Consider the following 7,214-nt stretch of genomic DNA (forward strand, 5'->3'; position numbering starts at 1 on the left):
GGATTATTCAGGATTATTGCCCGAATACAAAAACACAATTTGCTAAATGATGGAGATTAACGCACATTTTCAGGGATTTTTAAGTCTTTTTAACTGATCTACAGTTTCTTGCCTTTCTTGCATTTTATGGTGATTAACAAAGTACAAATACTTTGTTACTGTACTTAAGTATAAAACTCACATATGTGTACTTTACTCATTTATATTTCTAGCAACTTTTACTTTTACTCTTTGTGACTTGTTACTAACAAATAAAATCAGAAGAAGAAGAAGGGTTGGTATTATGGTCTGTATTTATATAGAGCTTATCTAGTCTCGTTAAACTGCTTTACACTACAGTTTTCACCCATTCACACCATGGGGTTATGTTTCTTTGCTCAAGGACACATGTATAGACTTAGCAGAGCCAGGAATTGAACCCGCACCCTTCCAGTTGAAAGACAACTTGGCCACCACTGAACCACCATGGCTCTATCCCAACTCCTAACTTCCTTTTTTAATACTTTTACTTCTAAAACTTCAGTACATTTTCTATCAGAGAGTGACTTTTTGATACTTAAGTACAGTCTTAAACTTGAAGTACTTTTTACTTAACTAATATTATAAAAAAAAGTGACTTCAACTTCTACCAAAGTCATTTTCTTGTCATACTTGTACAAGTATCACCTTTAAGTACTTTACACAAGACTGGTCATAACTGTGCGGCCATCTGCCTCGGCCGGTTGTGGTGAAAGGAAAAATGGAGGACAGGAGGAGAGGACACAGTTATGACATTTATAAGTACAGTAAATGTCAGATACTTGTACTTTTACTCTGAAAGTATCACCTTTAAGGTACTTTACACAAGACTGCACAATGTTGCCTTGTTCCTGTTCACAAAGACCAAACCCAAGTGGAATAATAACACAACGTTGTTAAAGTCGGAGCCAGCAAACACATTTACACGTTTACGGCGCTGACGCTCGTCGCACACACGCACACACACACGCACACACACACGCACACGCACACACACACAGGAGCGCATCGAGCCGCACATGGACTGATGAACGCAACAGAAACATGTCTTTGTTCCTCCTCTGATCTGATAATTAGAGAGGAAACGCGGGTGCAAATCTTCTCAAGCTTCACCCGGCATAAACGTGCCAGAGCCCCAGCTTCTTCTAATTTGAAGCTTTGCTTGTTAAAAGAGTGGAGGAGGAGGAGGAGGAGGAGGAGGAGGAAGAGGCCTCATATTAAAGTCATCACAGCACACACTGTGTGATTTGGCTCCATTCTCAGGCCGTTACAATAAACAGAGCGAGGAGCGAGGACGACACTTATTTAGTCCATGTTCCAGGCTTTGATTTGAGTCAGATTGAGACTCGGCAGTTTGTCCACAGGTCAAAGTCAAACTGCGACGTCCACAATCTCATGTCTTACATTCTGTTCTAGTTACTGTGTCATCCATTTATAACAAGAACCTGCAGACGAGCGGTTATGAGACGAGAGACGGATGAAAAGACATGCGGCCGATGTTTGTACAAATATGATTTGTCCTTGTCTTCATTGTTTTTGTTTTGAATTTCTGTCATTTCTGAGTCTCTCTGTGACGGTTTTCTGTCTGAATTTATTTTAATTTGTGTCGCTGTGGTTGAATTGCGGTTGTTTTGCACGTTGCCATTCTGTGTCTGTCTGTAGTTTGTCTCTTTGTTGTGGTTTTATCTTAACGAATGTCTCGGTGCTCACTTTGCATCGTTGTTTTGTGTCTTGTCATTGTGTATCTCTATGTGGTAGTTTGACTCTTTGTGGTGGTTTTGTGTCTCTTTACTCTTTAGTCTCTTTTTGTTGTCATCTAGTTGTACCAGCTATTTTGCATTGTCCATTCTATGTCTCTTGTTCGTAGTTTTATGTCTTTGTGGTAGTTTTATGTCTTTGTGGTGGTTTTGTCTCTTTGTGGTAGTTTTATGTCTCTTTGGGGTAGTTTTATGTCTTTGTGGTGATTTTATGTCTCTTTGTGGTAGTTTTATGTCTTTATGGTGATTTTATGTCTCTTTGTGGTGATTTTTAGGGTTCGAGCAACAAGTTTGCAAGAACCCTATTGAAACTGGAAGGATTATGTCTCTTGTAGTTGTTTTGCACGTGTCTCTGATGTGTTTTTTTGTCTCACTGTGGTCAGTTGTGGTAATTATTCATTAATTGTGGTAATTACTTTGTCTTATTTGTGATGATTTATTGCCTTTCTTTCATAAATACTAATACGTTCAACCGTCTTTTCTTTGTTGTTCTGTTGCTTATTTTGGAACAAATATGCTACACAGGCGCCGCAGGCTACAGGTATTTCTATTTTTGGGGTTTGTTAGTTTGCAAACTCGCCAAGAAAACCTTTGAAGGTTCAGCTGAAGTTTGCTTGGCTCAGTGTTAATGTAATAATTAAAGCTCAAAGCAGCGTTGACTGGGCTCACGTCTTCACTGCGTGTCGAGGCTGAAACACCGTTTGGTCGCCAACGCAGCTGTGAGACGCTGCCGCTAACTCAGGACGTCAACTCCTCCTCATCTGCCTTTGATCCCTGTAACACAGATTATACACAGCAGGAACAAGGTTGAACGCAATGTTTGGAATTATTTCCAGGTGGCACAAATTCTGGCCCCAGATTTCGTGCACATACGTATAATCCCACCGTGGATTATGGCCACAGCTGAGCATCAGCAGTAACCTGGCAACAACAAAGATAAACAAACAAATATAATGTCAGATGTGTAGCGTGTGAGTGAAGCATCGCCGTGTCGAGAGTGACGGGATTAAAGTGTCACACTCAGGTCTGAGCGGCTGACAGAAGACTCTCCTGACATTTTCACACTTAGCAGTCAAAGGTCAACAGATGACCCCTCTATCACATGACACACACACACACACACTGACAGGCAGTTGTTTCAGTAAATCTGCTTAATCTCAGGTCACGTTACATTTAATGATCAATAATGGTGATGTTATGAAGTACGATAATAATAATAATAATAATAGTAGCCTAGAAACTGGATCTGGATCCTGCAACCTGCAAGATGAGGACACAGTCAGGGTTTTTTGTGTTTATCTTTCTTATTTTCTTTTTCTTAATTTTTTTAATTTCTTACATTTATTTTTTAATATATAAATATAGTTTGAGCAATTTTTTTTCAAAACAAACAAACAAAAACTTGATTTGTGCTAATTTGCTAAGAATCAGTAAATCTCAGAGACTGGGTCGGGTTTATAAATATATATGTTATATTTATAATGTATAAATAAATAATATTTTCTTTTACTTAAAATTTAATTCATTTATTTGTATAAATATGTATATGTATTGAAAATGGCAGGTTTACCTATTTAAAAGACTTTGTTACAGAAATGGTTGTAAAAGAGTCCTAAATGTAAAACAACACACAGATTCTTTGTCTTTTTCTCATGTTTAAAAAGTGTCGCCATATATAAACATTTATACAATTTGTCTACTATGGTTTTTTTTCTCATACTGAGACTGAAATATTAATGCAATTAAAAACATAAAATAATGAAATTCCATCACATTCACACTCACATTCAGCTGCGAAAACATCAGGGTTCATACATAATAATAATAATAATAATATTATTAATGATTTCTCCCTGAACAATTTACTCTAATAATAAAGATAATAATAATAATAATAATGATGATAATGATAATGATGATGAGTTTAGAATCATCAGTCATTTTAAATGAGTCTCTTAAACACACAGCGACAGTCACAGATGAATAACTTTCTCAGAATAACCCTCGACTATCGAGTACATGACGACTGTGATGGTGGAATGCACTTTGACCTCTGACCTCTGTGCAGGCCAGAAGGGGCTGGATCTTGACCTCCCCTGTAGAGGAGGAGGAGGAGAGCAGTGACCAGTTGCTGTGGTCACTTCAGTGGACGGAAAGAAACCACTATGCGTTTTGTGTTTTCTGAACATTTGAGGGACACGAAGCTGAAATAAAAACCATATTTTTTATTATTTCAACCTCCATTCACCATCATTTATCAGTTATGTGGGGTAAATACTGTCAAAACGGACTAAAATAAGTAAATAAGTAAATAAATAAAGCTGTTTTCGATGACTTTGATGATTCCCAGGACGTTTTTTTGTTGCCACCATGAGGTTGAGATTTGTGGTTTTGTGGTTTTGTGGTTTTTTCGGCCTCATGGACGGATTACGACTAAATGTGGTTCAGACAATCCAACCAAGCACTGCTTCTAATCATTTACGATCATTTCATACATCTACAAAGTAAATGTTAGATTTTTCATTATCTAAATCCACATTAGTGACAGTGACAGTGAGGTGAAGCCTGTTCTTCAGCCTGTTTGCATATCAATGCCTTCAGGCCTGAATAACTTCACTCTGCTGATCAACGAGAGATTTGCTGCTGTCTCAGGGCTCTCACACACACACACACGCACACACGCACACACACACACACACACACATAAAGGGGGACATTCTAAGAGGAACAACACCCACACTTGTCTACTCTTCTCTTCACATTCACTCGGCTGCTCAGTGTGAGTGGGAACACCTGTTGAACCGCTCGTTAACGCAAGCGACCTGTCGGCCAATCATGTCGCAGCGGGCCGCTCTGCTCAGGTAACTGAGAGCAGAGAGAGAGAGGGAGAGAGGGAGAGAGGGAGTCGAGTTTCTGGTGGGAAAAGAAAAAAGAACACAATGAGCTGAAAGTTGATATAAAAGTCTGAGAGAGTTTTACTGCATTTAAACTATTTTATATAAAAGTGTTCAACAAAACATCACTTAACTTTTTGTTTGCTCCATTTAAGGAAAAATGAATCATGAAATCATGAAAAGCGATTCATTTCAGTTTATGGACAAAATGAGACGTGTGAGAACATTTTCTGACATTTAGTGGACCTTGATTATGAGAAAAAAATAATAATTTATGAACATAATGATTAGTTGCTGCCCTACTTTCTAAATAAAAGTGCCTTAATTACAATAATTTGATATAAAAACACTGATTTGAGCAGCTTTTACAAGCTTGTATATATATATAAAATGATTATATTTGCTGCTGTTGGGTTTCTTTCCACTTTATCTTGTAACTTCATGGAGGTGAACACTAACCCGGGGGGAACTGAATCAAACTGAGAATGTAATGAAATGAAATATGAACTTTAACAACCACATAAATAAGAACGTAGATGGATGTCACAGCAGCAGTGGAGAGATTAGACTGTGTGTGTGTGTGTGTGTGTGTGTGTGTTAGGCCTCCTGCATCGATTACACATGTACGTTAGACAGATCAGGTGTTAAATAATATTTTACAAACGCGTGATAGCGACCTGCGTTCGACCCTGCAGCTAAATCACAGTGACAGAGGGACATGGTACGCGTATAAGCACATACGGCCGCTGCCTATAAACTAAACAGGCGGTTATTGATCCTCAGTGGAGGTCTCACAGGCGGAGAATGCAATATTAATGGATCAGAGTGTGTGTGTGTGTGTGTGTGTGTTTAGTGACTCCATTAACCAACGTGGTGGTGGTGGTGGTCGGTAGTTTATGACGAGCAGGCTCACAGGTCAAGGGGGGGAGTGAGGAGTGAGGAGGTCGTATCCTAAGAGGTCACCAATCACTGCGGTGAATTGATTGCTTACACATCAGAAAAAGCTGCTGCTCTGTTGTGCGTCCACTCCTAATTTAGTCCTCGGGTTTTTCCGCCTCAACCACTGCTGATGGTTCTGTGCACACACACACACACACACACACACACACACAGGACAACATGGCCGCCGACAGGGACAGGAAGAAGAAAATATAAAATATTTAGCTATTTAATAAAGCATCACCTGATAAAATGATCAGTTTTTACAAGTTGGTTTTTTTTTGGTTCTGAACTTACCTAATTTTTTTCTTCAGGTCTGAATTCACATTACAAGATTTTGTTCAGGTCTCACTTTTGGGGGTCTGAATTCACAAAATCTTTCTTCGGCTCTAAATTTACGAGATTTTGCTATTTCGGGTCTAAATTTACGAGATTTCATTTTTATCAGGTCTGAAATGACATGATTTTGTGTTTTTTTGGGTCTGAAATTCCGAGATTTGTTTTTCGGGTCTGAATTCATGTGTTTATGTTGTAAAAACAAGACAGAACATTTATGATGATTTCTTCGGGGTCTGAATTTACCAGATTATTTTTCTGGGTCTGAATTTTGTGAGATTTTCTTTTTTTAGGGATCTGTTTTTCTGAATGCATGAGATGAGCTGAGAAGCTTCCATTTTCCGTAACGGAGTCCCAGCCACGAGATAGTAAATTGGTCATTTCCATGCAGAGACAGTAGCACAGAGTTGGTCCAAAGTCTTGTAGATTCAGACTTGAAATAAGGTCATAAATTCAGACCAGAAAAAATCTCACAGAGCCCCCTAAACCCTTAACAACACGTTTGCTGTTTTTTCTCACCATAAGACCTTTTTTTGACAGGAAACTGAAGTTTGTAAAGCGATCATTCTCCCACACCAAAGTCCATAGAGAAAAAGAGCACTTTTAGCTCACAGGGACACAGGAGCTGCTGCTCTACTGCTGCATCTTTTGGTCAGTTTGTGTCATTTAGGTAAATCCAAGCAAAATATTTCAAACTTATATTCACAAAAAACACATATTTTAACTTACTTATGGAGGTAGCAATAGATCTGCTACTCCTGTGTGACTTGAAGTAAAATCACCGTTTTTCTTACTGGACTTTGGTTCAGAGATTCAGCCGTTTACGAATTTCAGTTGAAAAGAAGGTGTTAAAGTCCAAGAAAAAAAAGCAGCAAACACATGAATATGTTATTACAGACTTAAACTGGTGTAGATTTTATTAGATGGTCCTGTTCTGAAATGTGTTTTTCCGTCTCACCCTGCTGGCAGCCAGTGAGAGTGTCAAACCTTCAGGTAAATGGAAATGGCAGCACATGTGGCAAAATCATTGTCGACACGACCGCAGTTAAGAAAAAACACACAAAAATATCTTTTTAAAGGAAGAGTTTTGTTTTCCTACCAGAGCAGGAAGATTGATGCCACCTTTGTGTCTGTTTGTTCGATATAAGGCCACACTTTAGCTTAGCTCAGCATAATGACTCGGAGGAAAATAAAGCTAATTTAGCTTAAAGGCAGGCCAATAAAATCTGGATTAAAATAAAACGAAACAAGATTTAACAGGTTATTTATT

This window comes from Solea senegalensis, linkage group LG11 (genome assembly GCF_019176455.1).
Source record: "Solea senegalensis isolate Sse05_10M linkage group LG11, IFAPA_SoseM_1, whole genome shotgun sequence".
Taxonomy (NCBI): Eukaryota; Metazoa; Chordata; class Actinopteri; order Pleuronectiformes; family Soleidae; genus Solea; species Solea senegalensis.